Here is an 18,038-nt window from a genome sequence, read left to right on the forward strand (position 1 = left end):
CTCTGTTCTGAGCCACTGGATTCACCATCCACATAAGAGTGACCTGCATTCACATCAAACATGGGCTGATCAACCTTCTCTTTTCCTTTTTGTGATACCTGCATACCACTATCTGCATTGCTTTGAGAAGATTCTCCTGATCTCAATCTGCCTGTCCATGGCGAAGAATGTGAACCACTGCTAGAGGACGCTCCAGGTCCACTAATATTTTGTGACTGCTGCTGTGAATTCTGTGCAGCATTACCATTTTGTGCATCTACATCATCAATCACATTTACTGGTTTATACCAGCTACTCATCTCATCAAAAACAACATCTCTGCTCACTGTAAACTTACGAGTAGAAGGGTTATAGCATCTACATCCTTTTTGCTGCAGAGAGTAACCAATAAAGATGCACTTCTCAGCTTTTGGATCCAACTTGGATCTCAGCTCATCTGCAACATGTACATAGGCAATGCAACCAAAAATTTTCAAATGAGAAATATCTGGTTTCCTACCAGTATACCTCTCCTCTGGAGTCATTCCATGTATTGCTGCAGTGGGAGTCGTGTTCATTATGTAGACTGCTGTAGCAACTGCTTCAGCCCAATAAAAATCTGGCAAGTCTTTTTCATTGAGCATGGCACGAGATACCTCTCCAATATGCCTGTTTTTCCTTTCTGCAATCCCATTTTGTTGTGGGGTATAATTGCATGAATATTGCTGCTTTATGCCATGCTCCTGCAAGAACTTTGCAAACTCATTTGAGAGGTACTCTCCCCCTCCATCTGACCTGAGGCATTTTATTTACAGACCTGTTTCTTTTTCAGCCATAGCTTTAAGGGTTTTGAAATGCCCAAAACTTCACTTTTCTTTTTCATAAAATACACCCCAACTTTTCTGCTATAGTCATCAATAAAAGTGACAAAATAATGGCAGCCTCCAAGAGATGCAGCTTTAGTAGTCCACACATCAGAGTGGATTAATTCCAATGGCTTCTCACTCTCTTGAACATGTTTAGGAAATGGTTTCCTTGCCTGTTTTCCAAACTGACAGGCTTCACATACCTTATGCATTTCTGCAACCTTGAATTTTGGCAATCCTGCAACAATATTTTGGGCCTGCATTGATTTAAGTCGCTGTACATTAACATGACCAATGCGTTTATGCCAAATATCAATATCTGCAACTACACCGGTCCCATGTGCAAACATTGCTGCACTCAATTCAGACATGTCTGCATCCAACGTAAACATTCTTCCCTTCTTCTTTCCTTTTGCTATCAAGCGACCTTTATTTTTCATATCCTCAACAAAGCATCCATGAGGATTAAATCTGACCTGCAAGCCCTGTTCAACCATTTGACCAACAGAAACCAGATTCTTGGTGATATTCGGGACATGAAATACATCGGACAGGTATTTCTTTTTCCCATCCTGCATAGACAAGGGAATTTTTCCAATCTGCACAATAGGATGTGCAGTATCATCACCAGTCTCCACAAATCCTGGTTTTTCCATTTTCCTTGCATCCTCCATCCATTCTGCATGACCTGTCATGTGGTTTGATGCACCTGAGTCAACATACCATACATCATTGCTTTCTTCTGCACTTGTCACAGAATTGTTCATGTGCTGCACCATGAACAAATGCTCATTTCTGTCATTACCCTGTCTACTAGAAGATGCATAATTCCCTTGTTGCAGTTTTCCATTCATAATGTCATTCTGCTTTTTATAGTAGTCTTTAGCCATATGACCCATTTTACCACAGTAGTAGCATTCAACATTACTGTTTGCATTTTGACCTCTTTGCCATCCACCACGACCTCTTTGGCTCCCCCTGCCTCTAGAGTTACCACGTCCTCCTCCATAGGACTGGTTTTCTTGAGTTTGCTGCATATTCTGATTTCTATCATGGCCTCCAAATCGGCCTCCTCTACCTCTGCCTCTACCTCTTCCAGCATTTGAGTAGAAGACAGTTTCTTTTGAAGTTCCTCCTGAAGAAGATGCACCACCATTTCTCTGCTCCTCAGAAATTAGAAGAGCAATCAACTCCTCAAAATCAGGAAATCTTTCACGAACTGAAATGGATGTCCGAAACTGTGCATAATCCTTTCCTAGACCATTCAAGGTCACAGAAACTAAATCATCATCTTCCACTGGCGACCCAATGGAAGCAAGTGCATCTGCAATCTTCTTCACCTTCATGTGGTAGTCATTGATGCTCAAATTTTCTCTTTGCACATTATGCAACTCTTGCTTGAGCTGCATTTTCCTGGCTTGAGTATTTGTGCTATACATCTTTGACAGAGTATTCCATGCCTCCTTTGGCGTACTTGCATCCTGAATATGCACAATCATAGAGTCTGAAATACTGATAGACAGCCAGTACATAACTTTCCTGGCTCTCTCATGCCATGCTTTGAATGCCTGCATTTGTTGTTGATTGGGAACATCAGGAAGAACTGGTTCTTCTTCATTTCCTGCAACAAATTCCCAATATCCTTTTCCCATAAGGAAATTCGTCATTCTAAACTTCCATGCTTGGAAGTTGTTCTTGTCGAGCTTTTCAGTTACAATCTGTGAAAGAGAATCAGACGCCATTACAGAATACTGCAAAAAATTCTCACTGCAAAAAACACAGCTTCACCCTCACAAGGGAAAATCTGCAAAACTGGCGAAAGTGGTATTTGACCACACAGTCACTTCCTAGTGACGATTTTGCATCAACAGGCAACATGGATGATTCTGTAACTCCCAATGTCTCTGCGCACAAGCATACAATGCAATTTTTACAGTAACTATTCACCGACCTGTAGAACAGTGGCTGCACAGCATAAAACTGGGCCTTTTCCTGAGTGCGTGCAGAAAACTTCCGCCTCCAAAACAGGCCCCGAAATGGCCTCAAATCAAAAAAACAAGGTCGCCGGGGCTAAAGCCCTCACCCGCAGCATATACTACCCTCTTGCTTCACCGCGAAGGGCTTCTCAACTTGAGACAATGCACTCCTGCACTTTCCGGCTGTGCTACCTGCAGAGATCTGCTCCCAAAACAGAAAATGAAAGCAACACTGCTCCTCTTGAGCTCCTTACCACGAACAAGGCTCTGATACCATGTCAAGATTGTGGGAGAGAAGGAAGGAGTCTCACTTGTAGCTTTCTTGCTTGCACAATGGGGGAATACACACAAGGGTGGAGGCTGAAAACAGTTTTCCTCTTCTTAGTTGTGTAAGCCAAAAGAACTCTCATACAAAGAAATAGAAGAACCCTATATATGGGTCTCAAACCAAACTCAACTAACTAAAGTGGCATACTAACTGAGCCACGAACTAGAGTAGATAAGGATAGCTATCATGTAGCTATTATTCATGGGCGGTGTACCAACCGCGTCTGCAACTGACAAGTCGGTGACATAAATACACAACGGTTACCCTGGCGTATCACGAGTGGAGCTCGATATCTCAACATTGAGCTCAATCCCAATTCCTGCACACCAAGCAGGTCTCTGAACTTACGTAGCTTCTCTGCGCCCAATGCCTTCGTAAATATGTCAGCTACCTGATCCTCTGTGCTGACATAAACTAGATCAATAAGATCTAGTAAAACCCTCTCCCGCACATAGTGATAATGCACCTCAATGTGCTTTGTTCTAGCATGATAGACTGGGTAATTTGCCAAGTGTATACTACTCATGTTGTCACAATGAATGACAACTGGCCCATCTGTAGGCTGATGCATATCATAAAGCAGCTTATGCAACCAAGCTACCTCACATGCAGCCATTGCTGCGCCCCTTTACTCAGCCTCTGTGCTCGACAAGGCAACTGTAGGCTATTTCTTGCTGCTCCAAGTGACTGCAGCACTCCCAAAAGAGAACACATATCCATTGGTAGATCGTCTATCAGAAATACTACTAGCCCAATCAGCATCAGTGTATCATGCAACTGTATCTGAACCCCAGTCTCATAAAGTAGTCCATACTGCAATGTGGACTTCACATACCTGATTATGCATCTAGCCGCATCCAAATGCTGTTTCCTTGGAGCCTGCATAAACTGACTTACCAATCCAACAGCATAGCTCAAATCTGGCCTGGTAATAGTCATATAAATCAAGCTTCCTACTATGCGTCTGTACATAGTAGGGTCTTCCAGAAGCTCACCTGCATCTGCGCTTAGCTTCACATTCTGCTCCAAAGGAACTGAAATAGGCTTACAGCCTGTCATCCCATATTTGGATAGCATGTCCAATCCATACTGCCTCTGTAAGAGCCGTATCCCACTTGGTGATCTAATCACCTCAATGCCCAAGAAATAACGCAGCTCTCCCAAATCCTTCATCTCAAACTTCTGCTTCAATAGCATTTTCACATGAAGGATATCTTCATCACTATCACTTGTGATAATCAAATCATCAACATACATGACAAGCCGCATAATATCTTTCTCTGTTTTTCTCACATAAAGTGAGAAATCTGCCTTGGAAATCTGAAAGCCAATAGTGGCAAGATACTGTCCTATCTTGTCAGACCATGCTCTAGGTGCTTGCTTCAAGCCATACAAGGCTTTCTTCAACCTGCAAACAAACTCAGGATGAACAATATGCACATAACCTGGTGGCTGCTCCATATAGACCTCTTCTTGCAAATCACCATGCAAGAAAGCATTCTTTACATCCATCTGATGTAAAGACCATCCCTTTGATGCAGCCATAGCAATGACTGCTCTTACGGTTCCCATCCTTGCAACCGGACTGAATGTTTCTTCATAATCAATCCATATATTTGTGCATACCCCTTGACTACTAATCTTGCCTTATATCTATTCACAGAACCATCTGCATTGTGTTTCACCTTATAAACCCACTTACAACCAATTGCATTCTTATCTTTAGGCAAAGGTACCAATTCCCATGTAGCATTTGCTTCCAAGGAATCCATTTCTTCATTCATGGCTTTCTCCCATTTTTCTTTTCCCATGGCTTGCTCAAAAGAAGTGGGTTCTGGTTCCTATATCACTTTGACCATATAGGCATAGTGAATGGCTGTAAATCCATCATATTTCAGCCTATCCATAGGATACCTAGCTCTGGTAAACCTGCACAAAGTAGGTTCACTCCCAGGTGCTCTCAAAACATCCCTGGTCTTCCTTACTCCAGGTGTAACAATAGAAGGAATACCCAACTCATCATCAATGCTCTGTTCTGAGCCACTGGATTCACCATCCACATAAGAGTGACCTGCATTCACATCAAACATGGGCTGATCTACCTTCTCTTTTCCTTTTCGTGATACCTGCATACCACTATCTGCATTGCTTTGAGAAGATTCTCCTGATCTCAATCTGCTTGTCCATGGCGAAGAATATGAACCACTGCTAGAGGACACTCTAGGTCCACTAATATCTTGTGACTGCTGCTGTGAATTCTGTGCAGCATTACCATTTTGTGCATCTACATTATCAATCACATTTACTGGTTTATACTAGCTACTCATCTCATAAAAAACAACATCTCTACTTACTGTAAACTTACGAGTAGAAGGGTTATAGCATCTATACCCTTTCTGCTGTAGAGAGTAACCAATAAAGATACACTTCTCAGCTTTTGGATCCAACTTGGATCTCAACTCATCTGGCACATGAATATATGCAATGCAACCAAAAATCTTCAAATGAGAAATATCTGGTTTCCTACCAGTATACCTCTCCTCTGGAGTCATCCCATGTATTGCTGTAGTGGGAGTTCTGTTCATTATGTAGACTGCTGTAGCAACTACTTCAGCCTAGTAAAAATCTGGCAAGTCTTTTTCGTTTAGCATGACACGAGATACCTCTCCAATATGCCTGTTTTTCCTTTCTGCAATTCCATTTTGTTGTGGGGTATCACTGCATGAATATTGCTACTTTATGCCATGCTCCTGCAGGAACCTTGCAAACTCATTTGACAGGTACTTTCCCCCTCCATCTGACCTTAGGCATTTTATTTGCAGGCTTGTTTCTTTTTCAACCATAGCTTTAAGAGTTTTGAAATGCCCAAAAACTTCACTTTTCTTTTTCATAAAATACACCCAACTTTTTTTGCTATAGTCATCAATAAAAGTGACCAAATAATGACAGCCTCCAAGATATGCAGCTTTAGTAGTCCACACATCAGAGTGGATTAATTCCAATGGCTTCTTACTCTCTTGAACATGTCTAGGAAATGGTTTCCTTGCCTGTTTTCCAAACTGACAGGCTTCACATACCTTATGCATTTCTGCAACCTTGAATTTAGGCAATCTTGCAACAATATTTTGGGCTTGCATTGATTTAAGTCGATGTACATTAACATGACCAATGCGTTTATGCCTGATATCAATATCTGCAACTACACCGGTCCCATGTGCAAACATTGCTGCAATCAATTCAGGCATGTCTGCATCCAACGTAAACATTCTTCCCTTCTTCTTTCCTTTTGCTATCAAGCGACCTTTATTTTTCATATCCTCAACAAAGCATCCATGAGAATTAAATCTGACATGCAAGCCCTGCTCAACCATTTGACCAACAGAAACCAGATTATTGGTGATATTCGGGACATGAAATACATCCGACAGGTATTTCTTTTTCCCATCCTGCATAGACAAAGGAATTTTTCCAATCTACACAATAGGATGTGTAGTTTCATCACCAGTCTCCACAAATCCTGGTTTTTCCATTTTCCTTGCATCCTGCATCCATCTGCATGGCCTGTCATGTGGTTTGATGCACATGAGTCAACATACCACACATCGTTGCTTTCTTCTGCACTTGTCATAGAATTGGTCATGTGCTGCACCATAAACAAATGCTCATTTCTGTCATCACCCTGTCTACTAGAAGATACATAATTCTCTTGTTGCAATTTTCCATTCATGATGTCATTCTGCTTTTTATAGCAGTCTTTAGCCATATGACCCATTTTACCACAGTAGTAGCATTCAACATTGCTATTTGCATTTTGGCCTCTTTGCCATCCACCACGACCTCTTTGGCTCCCCCTGCCTCTAGAGTTACCACGTCCTCCTCCAAAGGACTGGTTTTCTTGAGTTTGCTGCATATTCTGATTTCTACCACGGCCTCCAGATTGGCCTCCTCTACCTTTGCCTCTACCTCTTCCAGCATTTGAGTAGAAGACAGCTTCTTTTGAAGTTCCTCCTGAAGAAGATGCACCACCATTTCTCTGCTCCTCAGAAATTAGAAGAGCAATCAACTCCTCAAAATCAGGAAATCTTCCGGACGGAAATCGATGTTCGGAACTGTGCATAATCCTTTCCTAGACCATTCAAGGTCACAGAAACTAAATCATCATCTTCCACTGGCAACCCAATGGAAGCAAGTGCATCTACAATCTTCTTCACCTTCATGTGGTAGTCATTGATGCTCATACTTTCTCTTTACACATTGTGCAACTCTTGCTTGAGCTGCATTTTCCTGGCTTGCGTATTTGTACTATACATTTTTGACAGAGTATCCCATGCCTCCTTTGGCGTACTTGCATCCTGAATATGCATAATCATAGAGTCTGAAATGCTGATAGACAGCCAGTACATAACTTTCCTAGCTCTCTCATGCCATGCTTTAATTGCCTGCATTTGCTGTTGATTGGGAACATCAGGAAGAATTGGTTCTTCTTCATTTCCTGCAACGAATTCCCAATATCCTTTTCCCATAAGGAAATTCGTCATTCTAAACTTCTATGCTTGGAAGTTGTTCTTGTCAAGATTCTCAGTGACAATCAGTGAAAGAAAATCAGATGCCATTACAGAACATTGCAAAGAATTCTATCACTGCAAAAAACACAGCTTCAGCCTCACAAGGACAAATCTACAAAACTGACGAAAGTGGTATTTGACCGCACAATCACTTCCTACTGACGATTTTGCATCAACAGGCAACAAGGATGATTTTGTAACTCCCAATGTCTCTGCGCACAGGCATATGATGCAATTTCTATAGTAACTTTTCACCGACCTGTAGAACAGTGGTCGCACAGCATAAAACAGGGCCTTTTCTTGAGTGCGTGCAGAAAACTTCCACCTCCAAAATAGGCCCCGAAATGGCCCCAAATCAAAAAAACAGAGCAACCAAGGGCTAAAGCCATTTCCCGCAGCATATACTGCACTCTTGCTACACCGCGAAGGGCGTCTCAATCTCAAACAATACACTCTTGCACTTTCTGGCTGTGCTACCTGCAGAGACTTGCTCCCAAAACAAAAAAATGAAAGCAACACTGGTCCTCTTACCAGAACACTGCGAACTTGGTTTGCTTTCTTGAGCTCCTTACCACGAACAAGGCTCTGATACCATGTCAAGATTGTGGGAGAGAAGGAAGGAGTCTCACTTGTAGCTTTCTTGCTTGCACAATGGGGGAATACACACACAGGTGGAGGCTGAAAACGGTTTTCCTCTTCTTAAAGAACTCTAGTACATAGAAATAGAAGAGCCCTATATATGGGTCTCAAACCAAACTCAACTAACTAAGGTGGCATACTAACTGAGCCATGAACTAGAGTAGATAAGGATGGCTGTCATGTAGCTATTATTCATGGGCGGTGTACCAACCGCATCTACAGCTAACAAGTCGGTGACATAAATGCACAACGGTCACCCTGGCATATCACGAGTGGAGCTCGATATCTCAACATGAGTGTGGGCAAGTATTTAAGGTATAGGAGTTTCAGTTTTAGCGATACGTAACAATTACGTCACGTGTTAATTTCCTAGTGAATTTCTTGGAATTCAACTCTTTCTAAACGAGTACTCTGCGGTTTAGGTGTTTTAGGTTTATGCCAATTTGGTTAACTCTAGAAAATAATTACGTGATCATTTTCACATGACTCGTTGTCTATGTAAAAATTTATTTTTTCAACCTTAACTTATCGATTAAGGCCAGGCATAGGTTAGGTTAATCCCAACTAATCTTCCTATAAATTTGCGAACAAAATTCATGCTAAACAAGCAGCCTTTTCCTTGATAATTTATGCAGTTGACAAACGATAATTTCCTACATTTATGCATTGTAAGAATCATTTCATGCTTTGCACTTTCCATGATGATTCATTGCAAAGAGGATATGGGTTAATAGTGTGATATGCAGTTTATACATCTAGGCTTAAACGAAGTATACTATTTTAATGGACAATAATCTAGTTTATAATTCATTTCAATGCATAAAGCTATTTGCTAGAAATGCATTTATGCTTTCTTTAATTTGCATGTTTCATTTAAAAGTATTGATGACTAAGTTCCTCCGTTGCGAACATCTAGGACAAAATATATCCTATTTCTAACAATTAACCTTGCATGATTGAATTACAACAATATCAAATAAAAATTAGGAAGGAAAACCTGGGCTTGGGGTGAGATATCCACGTGGATACTGGGAGACGACCCTCCCGCGGTTGTGCCTTGGACTTTCTTAGGAGGCATTTCTGCTGTGGAAGCAGCTTTACAACTCCTTTTTGATATTCCACCGTGGCTCTCTTTTGCAATAACTTGCACCGTCTGTCCGAAGCAGTTTTAGAAGGCTTCCTCCTTGAAGTAGGGATTTCGAAAAGGGGGATGTTTCACAATCTTTTGCGGATAAGACCCATTAAAGCCATAGGAGGGGCTTAATGGCCTTGTAAAAACTCGCACAAACGGGGAATAAATAAAGTGTGGAATCCCTTACGAGGGTTTTTGAGTGGGAAAGGGAGGTGTTAAAAGACCCTCAACACTCTCTTTTCTTTTACGAGTGGGGAAAAAAGAACAAAGCTCCAAGGGTATTTTGCATGGGGTTTCAAGAGCACAAAGGAAGGGCTTAAGGAGGTTTTTTTGATAGGGGGGTTTCAAGCCCAAAGGAGGATTTAAAAAAAAACCGAGGAGATAAGACCTTAAAGGTCAAAACCCTTTTATGGGGGGGAAGAAAAGGGGGCTTGTAAAACCTAAGGGGGAATTTTAGGGGGGTACCTTCAAAGCCCAAGAAAAGGGGCTTAAGAGAGATTAAAAGCACGAGGGGGGGGGGGGGGGGATAAGACCTCTAAGCCCAACTCTTCTTGGGGGGAAAGGGGGCCTATAGAGCTTAAAACATGGGGGGGAAAGGTTTCAAAGCCCAAGGGAAAGGGGGGCTTAAGGGGGTTAAAACACGAGGGGGGAGGGGCAATAAACCCAAAGGAAAGGGGGCTAAGAAGGCCCCCCCTTTGGAAGCTTCTAAGCTTTCAGAAGCTTACGTGGGGGGGGGGATTTTGGAGCCATCCGACGGCGGTGATGTCCAGGGGGTGGCCAAACTTGGCAGCTCCTTGCCAGCACGCGCAACAATTCCCTTGACTTCTCCCTCACTCAAGCCCTTTCTCTCTCTCACGTTGACTGCACAGCACGACGTTGTGGCGGCCCTCACTCCCTCCTTTCGTCCCTTCACGGCAACAGCCCCCCTTACTTAAATAGGGGAGGGGAGGGGGATCCTCCCTCTCCTACGTGTCGACTAGCATGGCACTAAGGGTGAGCAAGCTCCAGCAAGGAGCTTGCTAGACATTTTATTCCCTCTCCCCCTCCAGCACGATCGTCGCTGGGGGGGAGATAAGCAAAATAATTTCCAATAACCTTTGTAAATTTTCAAAATGCAATATTATCATCCCACTACTTTAAAAAAAGGGGGTTCATGCGTGTAGTGTTCGGTATTTTACATTCTCTCCCCCTTAGAGGATTTGAGATGTCCTCATCTCGAGATAAACTGGGGATATTGATGGTTGAGAGTGCCTTCATCTATCCAAGTGGCATCCTCTTCGGGATAATCTTTCCACTGGACGAGGTATTCTCTCAAGGTTCTGGATCTTAATTGTCTCTGCCTAACATCTAAGATCCTGTCATGCCTTAGTTCAAGGACTTGTTGACTAGGCATTACAATTTGTTGGTCATCAAGTACATGGTTAGAACTAGGTACATATTTCTTCAATAGGCTGATATGGAATACATTGTGAACCTTTAGGTTCTCAGGGAGTTGCAATCTATAAGCATTAGGTCCTAGGCATTTGAGGATTTTATACAGTCCACAATACCTTGGACTTAGCTTCTTGCAATCTCCTAAGGATAGGGAACTCTTCTTTGGGCGTACGCAATGAAGGCCATGTCTCCTTCTTTGAAGATTCTATCTTGACGCTTCAAATCCGCGTATGCCTTCTGTCTATCCTTGGCCGCTTGGATGTCTTGTCTTATTGACTTTATTTGGTCATCCATCTCTTCCAACATCTGCCTTGAAGCTTCAACCCTTAAGGTTGGATCTGAGAAGTTTAGGGGACTTTTGCAGTCATGACCATACAATGCTTGAAAAGGGGTCATCTGAATGCTTTGTTGGTAAGAAGCATTGTAGGCAAATTCAACCAAAGGCAAATATTGAATCCACCTCTTCGGCTCCCAACAATAGTATACCCTAAGCATGTCCTCGATGACTTTATTTACTCGCTCTGTTTGGCCATCTGTTTGGGGATGGTAAGCTGTGCTAAAATAGAGTTGAGTCCCAATAGCTTCAAAGACATCTCTCCAAAAGTGTGACGTAAAGAGAGAATCATGATCACTAATGATTCTTCTGGGTAAACCATGTAGCTTGAATATCTCCTTGATAAACAATCTTGCAATGTCTGAGGCTTTATAGTTTGTCTTTACTGGAATAAGGTGTGCAACCTTAGTAAGCATGTCAACCACAACCATGATGGAGTTGTATCCTCCCTGAACTTGGGGTAGGCCTACAATAAAATCCATACTGATGAATTCCCATTTCATTTGGGGAATGTCAAGCAGTTGCAGCTTTCCTGGCATCATGACATGTTTGGCTTTGATACGTTGACAAGACAAACACTCGGTGACATATTTGAGAACGTCACCTTTAAGCCTCTCCCAATGGTAGCTCTTCCTAACTGCATTAAGAGTCTTGGCATAGCCAGGATGCCTTGAGAAAGGGGAATCATGAGCTTCCCACAATATCTTCTGCTTAAGTGACTAGCTTTGCTGGTATACACAGCCTTGTTCTATAGTAGACAAGTCTACTATTGATAGAAAATTCATGATACTTAGCCTGCAGCTTTTGATTCTGTTCCTTGATAGAGATTTCCCTTAGCATCTTTTGATAGGCTGGATCATGGCATGCTTCCTCTCTAGCTAACTCAGGTATTGGATTGCTTAGCATAGATACTTTAGTAGCTAGAGATCTAGGTGTTGATGGATTTTGCAAGATTAGGAAATTAAGGAATGCCCATTGCCTCATGTTGAGCTCATTCTGGGTAAAGATCCACTTGAGACTCTTATGGTCAGTTACTAGAGTAAACTTATTACCCAATAGGTAGTGTCTCCAAAGCTTTAGAGCATGGATGACAGCTAGCAAATCCAGATCATGCGTAGCATAATTCTTCTCATGACTCTTCAATTTCCTTGAAGAGTATGCTACAGGATGACTTTCCTACATGAGTACACACCCCAAGGCAAGAATGCTAGCATCAGTTACTACCTCGAACTCTTTATTGAGGTCTGGAAGTTTTAGAATAGGTGCTGATACCAAACTTTGCTTCAATCTGTCAAAGCTATTTTGTTTGAGAGTTGACCATGCAATGGAAGTTTGCTTCTTCAATAAGTTCGTCAGAGGTGCTGCAATCAAAGCATAGTTTTTTATGAAGACCCTATACCATCCTGTCAATCCAAGAAAGCTGCGTATTTCTTTGACAGATGTTGGTATTGGCCATTCCAGCACATCTCTGACCTTGGCTGGGTCCACTGAGATTCCTTCTGTTGATACTATGAATCCCAGATATTCAATCTGGCATTTGAAGAGTGCACACTTCTTCATCTTAGCATACAGCTTATGTGACCTCATTGTCTCAAGGACAATCCGAAGTTGGGGTTCATGATCTTCTTCATGTTTAGAATAGACTAAAGTGTTGTCGAAGAAGACAAGCACAAAATCATCAAGATATGGCCTAAAGATATCCTACATTAACCTATTGAAGGTGCCAGGTGCATTCGTAAGTTCGAATGACATAACTAGGAACTCAAAGTGCCCATATCTTGTATTGAAGGCCGTCTTGGGGATATCTTCTTCCTTGATCCTTATCTGATAATAACCTGACCCAAGATCAATCTTGGAGAAGATCTTTGCACCCTGAAGACGATCAAGAAGCTCATCTATTCTAGGAATAGGGTACTTGATCTTGACCGTTGATTGATTCAATCCTCGGTAATCAATACATAGTCGAAGTGTCCTATCTTTCTTTTTCTGGAATAGTAATGGAGCTCCCCATGGTGAACTGTTAGGCCGGATGTAGCCCTGATCTAGCAGTTTCTTGAGTTGTTCTTTCAGCTCAATTGCTTCTGGTATGGACATTCTATAAGGTCTCTTTGCAATTGGCGCAGCTCCTGGTACTAACTTAATCTCATGATCCACTTCTCTTTGAGGCGGGAGTTCTGTCAACTCTTTAGGGAATACGTCTGCGTATTCCTTTAGTCAAGAAGTTCCTTCATTAGATTCTTGCTTCTGATCTAACTTGTTGAGCTTAATTAAGTAGACAGGTAATCCTTTTCTGACTCCTTTTATGATCCGAGATACCTTGGCCAATTGGATTCTTGGCATTCCAGCCTCACCTTGGGTTGTGACTAATTCCCTTTCAGAGTTTCGAAAGGAAACTTGACCCTTTCCACAATGAATGTGGGCGTCATTAGGCTTAATCCAATCCATTCCGGGTAGACACTCATGGATACCTAAATTCATGACTCTGAATTTGACCAAAGTCTTCTTTTCTCCCAGAAAGAATTCCACCTTAGCAGTTTGCCTGGTACAAGTAACCTCATGACCATTTGCCAATTCCACAAGCAAGGTAGGTGCTTCTACTATGGCTATTCCTAATCTTTTTGCACAAGCTGGTGAGATAAAGGAATGTGTACTGCCACAATCAATCAATGTCTTGAAACTTTTACCTTGATAGTCCGACGGTGTCTAAATCACTAAGAACTGGCGCCATTTCTTGTGTAGAGCGGCATGGACTGTTGCCCTTTCAAACTCAGCTTTCATGGTCGGAACTTCTTCTTCCTCTTCTTCACACATTTTCCTATTGGCAGCCCAAGCAGTTCTTCCTCTGTCTCGGGTAGTGGCTCCTTGACCATGGCCCGTTCCTTGGAAAGGTGCTTGGCGATGTCCTCCACCAAGCTTGGGACATTGCCTCTTGAAGTGACCGGGTTCGTTGCAGTGGAAACATCGAAGGTTTCGGCCATTGCTTTGAGTAGGAACAAAGTTGTTGACATTATTAGTCCTTGCTTTCTTTCTTTGTCCCTGATTATGACCTTGAACTCTCTTCATCTAAGATCTGAATGCTCCTCTGTTTGGGTCATTATAAGACCAAGCTTTGTTACCCCTTGGTCTAGACTGCACCTCCTGAATTATAGGCACAGCTCAAATGAGTGTGTCCTGGAAATCTGATGGATGCATAGATTTGAGACGGGTATTTACTGGTGGATTTAAACCCGCACAAAATTTGGAGACCTGTTGTGTCATGTCCATCTGCGGCGCATACTTAAGAAGTGAGACAAATTTGGAATAGTATGCATCAAGAGTAAGTCCTAGCTGTTTTAGCTCGTAGAACTCATTCATTTTCTGGGTGCGATATGCAGGTGGTAAGTATCTTCCCTGCATGGCTTTCTTCAGCTTCTCCCAGGTAACTGATCCCTCCGCGATCCCTTGATCCCTGCACCATTGCTTCCACCAAAGCTTGGCTTCGCCGATGAGCTTTAGCTTGGCGAGCATAGCTTGATTAGCGGGTGCAGTACCGGCTGCTTGGAAGTAATCCTCCATGGATTTAATCCAAATTTCAGCATTGGCTTGGATGGACCTGCCTCTCCCGTCAAACTCGGGTGGCTTGATCTGCTTGAGAAGAAACTTCTTCTCCTAGATTACAGCAGTACTTGATGTAGGAGGCGAACTAGGAACCTGTACCTGGGGTTGTGCATGGATAAAGGTTTCTTAACGTTATTATACGATAATTGTTATTGATTTATATTACATCTTCAATTTTGCTATCACGTAAGCAATGTAGCTACTGAACTTTTTATCAATTCTCATGCACAACAAGACATTGATAAAAAGAATTCTTATTTGTATTTATATGAGCATAGCCCTTTCGGAATAGAACATTTCTTGCGATGATAAGCCAATTGTTACATTTAGTTTGGAGAGAACAACGTTGTATTATATTTATCTATAGGAACTGTATAATAGTATGGTTTCGAGTCATGGATCTTTAGGAATCAGTAAGTCATTGGAAGTTCAGGGTATCCTTTTCTTTGGAACCCATTCTTTTCATGGCGCCCCAATACTTTAATCATGTCAGCGTGGATCACGCCGGTTACTTCCTCATATACATATAAGTTCATCTCAACCCTCCGACCTCGGATATGTAAAGTTGAGTTTACGTGAGCTTCCACAAAAATGAACAGCTTCACGACTTTCAGGTCTTCCAAACACTTGATCCTCTTTAGGTTGGTTTGTAGGTAAGCAAACCGGTGGGCAGCTATATAGTAGATTCCTGAAGCACCCGTCCATCTTCATTCCATGTACAAAGGTGATGGATTATAAATTTGCTCTAGGATGTTCATCATCTCAACCCTTTGTCGATAATGCGGAGAATGCATTGCAGTCATAAACATGATTCGAAATACTAAGAACTTGTTCCACGCTTCGTAATTCTGCAAGACATCATTGAAAGTAAGAAAATGTTTGGAACAGCAACATTTGCTTTACTTCATCTTATTAAGATTTCATAAAAACAATTCAGTTGTTGGTTGGCTCTGATACCAACTGTAACGTGTCCTCTTGTATCTTCAGGACACGTCTTAGCAGTCCATGGGAAAGGGTATCTAGAAAGCTCCGCCTGACACTCCCATGGAATGTTACGGGGTTTGCGATCTAGGGCTTTCCGCGTCTACCACGTAGCGGAAGTATTCTGGCCATTCCAACTTAGGATCGATCGGAATTAGGGTTTTCCTTATTGGTCATTTCCTAACGGCAACTAGCGTCAGACCCAAGTGAACTATTTTACGCAGAAACGCCAGGTTCGAAGTGGATTCACGCTGCACTTGGTTCAAGGAGAATGGGAAACGAGAGGGATGCAAAGCTCAACCTCTCTGCCATGAGGCATAGTCCCATTCCGTTCCCCTAAAACAACGTAAATCACGTTCAATCATAACTCTAGGTCAACGCTTTTGTTGTTCCTGTTCTTTGACGATCTTCCTACTGTCCATCATGATTTGAGAAAAGTTCTCGGCCAACCGAGACCACCCATCCGTAAGATGGACCTATGGCCCATCCTCTGCACTTTCCTCGGGTTATTTTAGTTATTTAATTACCTAACATATTAGTTGGACATGTAACAACCAGCTTCTTTAATTAACCTGTTAGGTACTGGTTTCTTCACGTAATCTTATCACTTGACATAGAAAAACAATATCACACAAGTTCCTTATTAACAGGTTATCATATTTATCTTAGAAATACAAAGAGTCCAGCTCGTAGGCTTATCCACAATCCACCCGAAGGCTATCCAGCAATCCACAGGGATCACTAATCCAAGTTTCTGCCTGTAGAATAGTATGTGGGCCTCGAGATCCAATCCCAAGTCACGTTAGCTTCTTGTGCAGGGCCTAGAAGGCAAGGGATTTATGGCCAGAGCCCCCTCTAGCACCCAAGCGTCCTTCTGCTCCAAGTAGGGCTCAACGGAGAGACCTCTCGCGGTGGGTTTGATCCACCTTCCCGATGCGGTCAACAATCCCCTTGGTTAGGGTTAGGTAGGCAGTCGGGGGTAACTGAAGCTACCTCTCCCTTCAGACCTTCAACCTGAAGTATAGATATCCATTTATCTTTTAATTCATTGATCAAACAAAGCCAAACAGTGCTCTAGAATATGTAGCAAGCAAACATTTCCATTGATAGTTTTTTTTTGTTGGCAAACTGCTAAGGAATGAATCCTTCCTTACGAATGCCTCCAGCACTCGATCCGGGATGACTTGCAACTTGGCAAGATCCCCTATATCCTGGGTTAGGGTATACCCTATTAGCCCAACTTGGTCAAACCTTAAGTTCACTGGTTACTTCAGTTTATCGGCTGGTCTTTAGTTTCCAATCAATCTTCTTTACTCAAGAAAGACTACTAAATTAGGATCATTATTCATCCTCTTGCAAGATAACTTGCGTAAGGACATGCCAACCTCATTGTGAGAACTTGGCCATTCCCTTGTGATCCAATCACAAGATCATATGACTCCGCACTTGTTGCGCAAGTGTCGCATCGAACTATGAGACAATGGAGTCACGAAACAATCTGTTTCAGGTTACTAAGCTGACGTCGTTAGACCTAGGGTTTCCAAGTTTCATCTTGTAAGATTCTTAGGGACAAACCCTAGCTCACTTTCCAATTTCATTTCATTGTCCCCTACATTTAGTGAATGTGGGCAAGTATTTAAGGTATAGGAGTTTCAGTTTTAGCGATACGTAATGATTAGGTCATATGTTAATTTCCTAGTGAATTTCTTGGAATTCAACTCTTTCTAAACGAGTACTCCGCGGTTTAGGTGTTTTAGGTTTATACCAATTTGGTTAACTCTAGAAAATAATTACGTGATCATTTCCACATGACTCGTTGTCTATGCGTAAATTAATTTTTTCAACCTTAGCTTATCGATTAAGGCCAGGCATAGGTTAAGTTAATCCCAACTAATCTTTCTATAACTTTGCGAAAGAAATTCATGCTAAACAAGCAACCTTTTCCTTGATAATTTATGTAGTTGACAAACGATAATTTCCTAGATTTATGCATTGTAAGAATCATTTCATGCTTTGCACTTTCGATGATGATTCATTGCGAAGAGGATATGGGTTAATAGTGCGATATGCAGTTTATACATCTAGGCTTAAACAAAGCATACTATTTTAATGGACAATAATCTAGTTTATAATTCATTTCAATGGATAAAGCTATTTGCTAGAAATGCGTTTATGCTTTCTTTAATTTGCATGTTTCATTTAAAAGT

Source organism: Lygodium microphyllum, chromosome 7 (genome assembly GCF_053477565.2).
Source record: "Lygodium microphyllum isolate KBCC chromosome 7, Lygodium_microphyllum_v1.1.10, whole genome shotgun sequence".
Taxonomy (NCBI): Eukaryota; Viridiplantae; Streptophyta; class Polypodiopsida; order Schizaeales; family Lygodiaceae; genus Lygodium; species Lygodium microphyllum.